The following is a 9,842-nucleotide window of genomic DNA, read 5'->3' as shown; positions in this document are numbered from 1 at the left end:
GTTTTGTTTTTGTTTTGTTTTGTTTTTTGAGACAGAGTCTCACTCTGTCACCCAGGCTGGAGTGCAGTGGCGTGATCTCGGCTCTCTGCAACCTCTGCCTCCCAGATTTTCAAACGATTCTTCTGCCTCAGCCTCCCGAGTAGCTGGGATTACAGGTACACGCCACTACACCCGGCTAATTTTTATATTTTTAGTAGAGACGAGGGTTTTGCCATGTTGGCCAGGCTGGTCTCCAACTCCTGACCTTAGGTGATCCGCCCACCTCGGCCTCCCAAAGTGCTGGGATTACAGGCACGAGCCACCACACCAGGCCAATCATTGTGATTTTAAGTCACTAAGTTTGAGGCTATTTTGTTTTACAGCAAAAGCTAACCGATGCATACAGGGACAAGTCAGTCTCATCTCTGTGCACCCAGCATTTCCCAGAACAGGGCCTACCTGTGTCTAGGGTCTCATGGGGCAGCCCCTGACCTCTATCTTGCCCCTTCCAGCTTCCAACAGACCCTGTCCCAGCTCCCTCCAAGCTGAATGTTGGCCGGATACCTACCAATGGAGCAAGGGGAACGGGAGGGCTGCCAAGGGCAGGTACCGTGCCAACACTTTACTCCATTGCACAAAGAGACTCATTTACTCCTCAAGACAATCCAGTGAGGTAGATGCTCCTGTCATTTTACAGATAAGACAAATGAGCTTTAGAGAGAGCAGAAGACTCATCCAAGACCCCACAACATAGAAAAAGACTCCTCTGGTTTTGCCTTGAAGCAGGAACTTTTGACAAGGCTGCAGATATCGGGGGAGCAGAAGGAGCAGAAGTATACTGGTGATTACTGGCATCCATGTGTGAAGAAGGGTACAGAGAAGCAGGCTGAGTGGATGGCAAAGTGACCGGTTGAGGAACCGAAACTACAGGAGGGTGAGGGGCTGAAGTGGACGGGGGAGGGCCTGAAGAATTATAGGTAAATTGTAGTTTGGTCCCAGAGCCATTAGGTGACTCTGGAGGTTTGAAGAGACAAGAATTAGCATATATATGGTCCTGGGCTATGTGAGTCGGGGCACGGGAGCTACAAGTACCGGCTCTTCGTGAAAAGAAATAAGATCATCAGGGGGTGACCACAATCCAAAGTCACTGGAGTTAGACATTGAATTCTCAACATCATCAGGTTGGGGAGGAGTAGCCGAAGGGAGAGGCTGATCAGATAACGAAGGCCGTGCGGGAGAGGGAAGTTGAGGAAGAGGTGGAGGGTTGTCAGATTCAGAAAATTGTGGTAACTGTAGGGGGTCATGGGATTGGTATGTCATCAGGACGGCACATACTAAGGCCCAATCACCCCTGTGATGGGAACATAATTCCCTGTGGAGACCAGTTCCCAGAATGTTGCACCAACATGATCCCATAGTTCTACATCTAAGGTTCCTTTTTCAGGAAACCAAGGACAGTATTTTTCTACTGCCTTGAATAGAGTGACCATATTTTCCATGGTTACTCGGACACCACCCTGTTTTAACAGGAGTTTAATATAGCAGAGATAAGCATGATGTTTAGACTCCGCGTGACCCATAGTTAACCCGGACCATACAGAGACTACTCACCAGTCGTCAGGGAGTCGAACAAGCGTCTCAGTGGACCAAACCGATGACGTTTCTCTGCACCTACCAAAGGGAATCAGGTTCCCACATGCACTTGGTAGAAAGAAAAAACCACATTGGCGTGCCAGATATCAGGGGAACCTGCCCCCAATAACTCAACGTTATTTCATGTAGGTTGTTTTCTATTTCCCTAAGTGTTGGCCAGTCTGAGAAACAAAGGGAAAGAGTACAAAAGAGAGAAATTTTAAAGCTGGGTATCCGGGGGTGACATCACATGTCGGCAGTTTCCGTGATGCCCCCCAAGCCGCAAAACCAGTAAGTTTTTATTAGCGATTTTCAAAAGGGGAGGGAGTGTAGGAATAGGGTGTGGGTCACAGAGATCACATGCTTCACAAGTGAATAAAATATCACAAGGCAAATGGAGGCAGGGCAAGATCACAGGACCGGGGCAAAATTAAAACTGCTAATGAAGTTTTGGGCACGCATTGTCATTGATGACATCTTATCAGGAGACAGGGTTTGACAGCAGACAACCGGTCTGACCAAAATTTATTAGGTAGGAATTTCCTCATCCTAATAAGCCTGGGAGCGCTACAGGAGACCGGGCTTATTTCATCCCTTATCTACAACCGTAAAAGACAGACATTCCCAGAGACCTCCCCCTAGGAACACATTCTCTTTCTCAGGGCTGTTCCTTGCTAAGAAAAGAACTCAGCGATATTTCTCCTATTTACTTTTGAAAGAAGAAAATATGGCTTTGTTCCGCCCGGCTCTCAGGCAGCCAGACCTAATGGTTATCTCCCTTGTTCCCTGAACATCGCTGTTACCCTGTTCTTTTTTCAAGGTGCCCAGATTTCATATTGTTTAAACAATTTGTGCAGTTAACACAATCATCACAGGGTCCTGAGGAGACATACATCCTCAGCTTACGAAGATGATGGGATTAAGAGATTAAAGTAAAGACAGGCATAGGAAATCACAAGAGTATTGATTGGGGAAGTGATAAATGTCCATGAAATCTTCACAATTGATGTTCTTCTGCCATGGCTTCAGCTGGTCCCTCCATTCGGGGTCCCTGACTTCCTGCAACATGCACAGATGCAGCCACATGAAAACTACCCATTAAAAATGTAATATCGGCCCGGAGCAGTGGCTCATGCCTGTAATCCCAGCACTTTAGGAGGCTGAGGCCAACAGATCACTTGAGGTCAGGAGTTCAAGACCACCCTGGCCAACATGGTGAAACCCCGTCTCTACTAAAAATATAAAAAATAGCTGGGCATGTTGGTGTGTGCCTATAATCCCAGCTACTTGGGAAGCTGAGGCAGGAGAATCACTTGAACCCAGGAGGCAGAGATTGCAGTGAGCCAAGATTGCACCACTGCACTCCAGCCTGAGTGACAGAGCAAGACTCTGTCTCAAAATAATAATAAAATGTAATATTCACTCTTATCAAATAATGGATGTCACCACACCCCTGACCCTAATTAGTGAGGACTTTCATGTTCTACTTGTCTTCATTTAATCATCATTGTATAAGAGTTTTACATTATCAAATTAGTACATGTATATTACTGAAAGGGAAGGACTGTTAGAAAATTACTTGAGGAATGTCTGCCACTGGGGGCTGAACACAAAAGATCCTATTGTGACCTGCCAGATTATTCACTCATTTAGCAATTTAACAACATTGCTGAATGCCTACTATAGTCCAGGTGCCATGCAAGACAGATGTACTCCTGCCCTCAAGGATTCACAGTCTAATAGAGGAGAGAGATGTTAAACAGATAACCATACAAATGACATAGCTAATTATATTTGTGGAAGTTCGTTGTGGCAAAGACAGAGATCTCAATATTTCAGGAGCTCCCCTACATTTTCTAGACTCCCTTACAGTCACATGACTAGTTCTGACCAATGGGGTGTGTGTAGGAGTGGCAGGCTGAAGCAATGGAGAGCTGGTGAGCCTCATCCCTCTCTTCCCCTGCCACAGCCACCTTGCAGCTATGAGTTCCCTTAGCTACAAGCTGGAAGAGAACCACCAGATCCACCTTGGATTTCACTGAGTAAGGAATAAAGCTTCTTGTGTTAAGTCTTTCAGATTTGGAGTTTGTCTGGTAGATAGTGTTAATTACCATGACTAAGGAAAATTTGCCCCTAGTGAAGGGAGGAAAAATATTCTCCACCAGTAACAAGGCCATGTCAGTCTGCTGCATTACAAACCCCAAACAGTACTTTATGATCTTGTAAGTTGACAATTTGGGCTGAATTCTGCTGGGTCACTCCTGCAGCTGCAGGCAGCAAGCAGTTCAAATGTCTACCTTGCCAGGAAGGCTCTTCTCTGCTCCACGTGGCCTCATCCTGCAATAGGCATAGCCCACTCCTTCCTATGGTGGTCTCAGAGTTTCAGAAAGCAACAAGAGAGAACAAATTCCAGTATTCAAGCTGCACTAGCATCAAAGCATATCAAATAGCATGTCAAATTTCATGTCAAGTTCAGGATGTAGGCAAATAGATTCTTTCTCTTGACAGGAGGAGCTGAAAATAATGTGTGGTCTTGTTTTTCAACGTACAATGGTCCCACTTATCCAGGGGGGATACATTCCAAGACTCCCGGTGGATGCCTGAAACCACAGATAGTACAGAATTCTGTATATACCATGTTTTTTACTATATACACATACCTACGATAAAATTTAATTTGTAAATTAAACTCTTACAAATTAAAAGTTAACAACAGCCGGGCACAGTGGCTCACGCCTGTAATCCCAGCACTTTGGGAGGCCGAGGTGGGCGGCTCACGAGGTCAAGAGATCGAGACCATCCTGACCAATGTAGTGAAACTCTGTCTCTACTAAAAATACAAAAATTAGCTGGGCATGGTGGCGCATACCTGTAATCCCAGCTACTTGGGAGGCTGAGGCAGGAGAATCACCTGAACCCGGGAGGTGGAGGTTGCAGTGAGCCGAGATCACGCCACTGCACTCTAGCTTGGCAACAGAGTGAGACTCCACCTCCAAAAAAAAAAAAAAAAAAAAAAGAGTTAACAATAAATAGAACAGTTATAACAGTATGTTGTAATAAAAGTTATCTGAATGTGGTCTCTCCCTCAAAATGTCCTATTGCTCTGTACTCACCCTTCTTGTGATGATGGGAGATAATAAAATGCCTACGTGATGAGATGATGGTAAATGAATGACATGGACATTGTGATCTAGCATTAGGCTACTGCTGACCTGACGATACGTCAGAAGGAGAATCATCTCCTTTGGGTGATCCAGGATCATGAAGCCATGACAATGACCATGGTTGGATGTCAGGAGCAGATGATGTTGATGATTAATGGTGGGTAACGTCTACAATATGGATACAGTGGAAAAGAGATGATTCACATCCTAGGTGGAGTAGTGCAGGATGGCGTGAGATTTCATCATGTCGTTGGCTGCAGGTAACTGAAATTGCAGAAAGCAAAACCACAGATCATGGGGGTGGGAGTGGGGAACTACTGTACAACATGAGATATATTTGATTAAATAAGATGATGTGCACCTAAAACTGTCCCTACAGGTTGTATGCCCCTGGGTAAATTGCTTGGTGTCTCTGGATCTCCAGCTGTTCGTCTTCTTTCTGCATGGCTAAGCCCTATCCATCACTTGAGGCTGGACCTAGAGCCCTGCCTGGCCACTAAGCCCTCAGAACAGGGTGTCTTTTTTAAAAAAAGACAGGGTCGGCCGGGCGCGGTGGCTCAAGCCTGTAATCCCAGCACTTTGGGAGGCTGAGACGGGCAGATCACAAGGTCAGGAGATCAAGACCATCCTGGCTAACACAGTGAAACCCCGTCTCTACTAAAAAACACAAAAAAATAGCCGGGCGAGGTGGCGGGCGCCTGTAGTCCCAGCTATAGGGAGGCTGAGGCAGGAGAATGGCGCAAACCCGGGAGGCGGAGCTTGCAGTGAGCTGAGATCCGGCCACTGCACTCCAGCCTGGGCAACAGCGCGAGACTCCGTCTCAAAAAAAAAAAAAAAAAAAAAGACAGAGTCGGGAGGCAGAGGTTGCAATGAGCCAAGATCGCACCATTGCACTCCAGCTTAGGTGACAAGCGTGAAACTCCATCTCAAAAAAAAAAAAAAAAAGACAGGGTCTTGCTCTGTCACCTACAGTGGTGTGATCATGGCCCGCTGCAGCCTTGAACACCTGGGCTCAAGCTATTTCCCCACCTCAGCTTCCTGAGTAGCTGGGAGCACAAGTGAGTGCCACCATGCCTGGCTAATTTTTTAAAAATTTGTTTTGTAGAGACAGGGGCCTCACTATGTTGCCCAGGCTGGTCTTGAATGCCTGGCCTTAAATGATGCTCCTGCCTTGGCCTCCCAAAGCACTGGGTTTACAGGCATGACCACTATCCACAACCAGAACATTTCTCAAATGTGATTGGTTGATCTCCTGCATCCATCCCTGGGGTGCTTGTTTAAAATGCAGATCCCTGGACCCTCCCCCAACCTAGAGAGTCAGAACATCTGGGCTCCTGCATCTTAACAAGCTCCCTGGGTGATGCTGCTGGGCCTCCAAGTTGGAGAACCTCTGTATTTGAAGAAATTCGGACTCCTTGGGGACTCAAATCTTATTTCAGCTCTTCTCTGGACCAGTTTGACTTTAGCCTAGATGTAAAATGGGTATAAATTTTACATGCCTGTGATGCCAGGATGCACTCACAGGGGAGGGAGGGCTTTAGCAGAGGTCAGAATCTAAGCCACCACTACAGCTGTACCAGATCCATGGAGAAAGACACCCAGGCCTCATTTCCTCATTGTTCTCTCTTCCCTTACCTGGCTTTATGGTTCTTCATAGCGCTGAGCACCACCGGGCAGTATATTTTATGTTTTTTTGAGTTTCATAAGGCCAAGGACTATGTTTTGTTTATAACTGTTCCCTCATTTCCTAGAACAGTGCCTGGTACACAGGGGTGCTCAATAAATGTTTGTGGAATGATTGAATAAAAGTTGTTCCTGTACAGATTCCACCTGCCTAGAGCAAAGCCAGGACACTGATTGGGATGAACACATAGCACGTGCCAGACATGGCTCTGAGTGCTTTACCTGCATCATCTCACTTCATATGTGACAGCCAAATGGCCCCCAGTGGCCTTCACCAGTTGGTATTCACACCTTTGAACAGTTTCGTCCTATCCTGAGCTGGGCTGACCAGTGTAATTAATAGGATATTGTGAAATGAGAAAGTATGACTTTTAAGATTAGGTCATAAAATATGTTAAGGTTTCTGCTTTGCTTTTCTGGATCATCTGCTCTGGGGAGAGCCAGCTGCCATGTTGTGAGGACACTCAATTACCCCTGTGGAAACGTACACGTGGTGAGGAACGTAGGCATTCTGCAAATAACCAGCACCACCCAAGCACATGAGAGAGCTTTCTTGAGTCGATCCTCCAGCCCCAGTCAAGCCTTCAGATGACTGCAGCCCCAGCCAACATCTTAACTACAACTTCATGAGAGACCCAGAGTCAGAACCATCTATGTAGCTGCTCCCCAGCTCCTACCCCACAGAAACTGTGTAACAGCATACATGTTTATTGCTGTTTTAAGCTGTTAATTTTGGGAAATTTGCTATGTATCAATAATTAATAACTTGTACAGATTCTCACAACAGCCTATGTGGGAGGAGCCATTATAATCACCATTGTACAGAGAAAGAAACTGAGGCCCAGATGGGGGAATCTTTGTCCAGGGTCACAGAGATAGTGAACTGTAGCACTGAGATTGGAACCCAAGTTTGAATGACTAGAGTCTACCCACTGAGGTGAAGGGTGTTCAATTTGAATGCCAGCTCTTCCCCTGAAGGGCCAAGGCTGAGACCAGAAAACCTGAAACAATATAGCTGCCCCCAATATAAATATGTGCAGGTCACTCAGGGCTGATGGTACATGACCATAATAAATCAGCAAGGTCATTAGGAGAAAACAAGACAATAGGAGTGAAAACGGACAGAAACAGATATGCCCAGAGTTTGCATATCAGTATTATCAGATGCAGATTACAAAACAAAATGTTGGCCAGGTGTGGTGGCTCATGCCTGTAATCCCAGCCCTTTGAGGGGCTGAGGCACATGGATCACCTGAGGTCGGGAGTTCAAGACCAGCCTGGCCAACATGGTGAAACCCAGTCTCTACCAAAAATACAAAAAATTAGCCAGGAGTGGTGGCAGATGCCTATAATCCCAGCTACTCAGGAGGCTGAGGCAGGAGAATCAGGAGGCGGAGGTTGCAGTGAGCCAAGATCGTGCCATTTGCACTTCAGCCTGGGCAACAAGAGTGAAACTCCATCACACACACACATACACAAAAATTAAATTTAAAAGATGGGCTAAACAGCAAATTAGACATGGCTAAAGAGGGAATTAATGAGACAGAAATCAGACACCAATCACAGATTCAAGAAACTCCATAAATTTCACACATAGACACATCATAGTAAAAATGCAAAAAAAACCCCAAATATTAAAAAAAAAAATTCTTAAAAGCACTCAGAGGAAAAGATTCAGAGATTCTAAGAACAAAAAACAAAACAAACAAACAAAATCCCAAAACAACAACAAAAAACAAAAAATACCCAGTACTACCACATGGATAAACCTCAAAAACATTATGTCAAGAAAAACCCCAATGTTATGCCAAGTGAAAGAAGCCAGTCACAAAGGTTCACATATTGTCAAAGCCTAATTTTCTTTTTGGTCTCACTCTGTCACCCAGGCTGCAGTGCAGTGGGGCAATCACTGCTCTACAGGTGCACACCATCACACTCGGCTAATTTTTATATTTTTTGTAGAGATGGAGTTTCACCATGTTGCCCAGGCTGGTCTTGAATTCCTGGGCTCAAGCGATCCACCCGGCTTGGCCTCCCCAAGTGCTGGGATTACTGGCACGAGCCACTGTGGCCCATCAGTAAGATCTAATTTCTATAAAATATCAGGAAGAGGAAAGTCTATAGAGACATAAAGTATATTAGTGCTGTCAGTTGGAGGATGGGGAAGAGGGAATGTCTGCTAATGAGTACAGGTCTATTTTGGGGTGATAAAAATTTTCTTTCTTTCTCTCTCTTTCTTTCCCTTCCTTCCTTCCTCCCTCCCTCCCTCCCTCCCTCCCTCCCTCCCTCCTTCCTTCCTTCCTTCCTTTCTTTTCTTATGGAATCTCGCTTTATCACGCAGGCTGGAGTACAATGGTGCGATCTCAGCTCACTGCAACCTCCGCCTCCCGGGTTCAAGCAATTCTCATGCCTCAGGCTCCGCAGTAGCTAGGATTACAGATGACCACCACCACACCTGGCTAATTTTTGCATTTTTAGTAGAGACAGGGTTTTACCATGTTGGCCAGGCTGGTCTCGAACTCCTGACCTCAAGTGATCTGCCCGCCTCAGCCTCCCAAAGTGCTGGGATTGCAGGTGTGAGCCACCATGCCCAGCCAAAAATGTTCTAAAATTTGATTGTGGTGATGGGTGCACAATTCTGTAAATGTTACTAAAAACTATTAAATTGTATATTTTAAGTGGGTGGATTTTATGGCATATAAATTATATCTCAATAAAGTTGTTTATAAAAAGAACAGCAGTTAGATTGACAGGTGATGATGTCTCAACAGCAACCATTTCCCAGTATTTTGGGAGGCCGAGGTGGGCAGATCTCTTGAGCCCACGAGTTCAAGACCAGCCTGGGGAACATGACCAAACCCTGTCTCTACAAAACTTAGCCAAGTGTGGTGGCACGTGGCCGTGGTTGCAGCCACTCGGGAAGCTGAGCCCAGGAGTTGGAGACTGTAGTGAGCCATGATTACGCCACTGCACTCCAGCCTGAGCAACACCAGTGAAACTCCGTCTCAAAAAAAAAAAAAAAAAGCTTGCCCCAGGCCATTCAAATGTACAGCCAAGGTTGAAAAACATTGTCTTAAGAGATGCGTTTCAGGCAAAAGAAAAATTATCACACATGGGCCGGGCTCGGTGGCTCATGCCTGTAATCCTAGCACTTTGGGAGGCCGAGCCAGGCGGATCATGAGGTCAGGAGATCGAGACCATCCTGGCTAACACGATGAAATCCCGTCTCTACTAAAAATACAAAAAATCATCCAGGCCTGATGGCGGGCGCCCGTAGTCCCAGCTACTCGGGAGGCTGAGGCAGGAGAATGGCATGAACTCGGGAGGGGCAGCTTGCAGTGAGCCGAGATCGCACCACTGCACTCTGGCCTGGGCGACAGAGCG

Source organism: Macaca fascicularis, chromosome 10 (genome assembly GCF_037993035.2).
Source record: "Macaca fascicularis isolate 582-1 chromosome 10, T2T-MFA8v1.1".
Classification (NCBI taxonomy): Eukaryota; Metazoa; Chordata; class Mammalia; order Primates; family Cercopithecidae; genus Macaca; species Macaca fascicularis.
The sequence above is the reverse complement of the archived record's forward strand: the minus strand, read 5'-3'. Positions refer to the sequence as shown.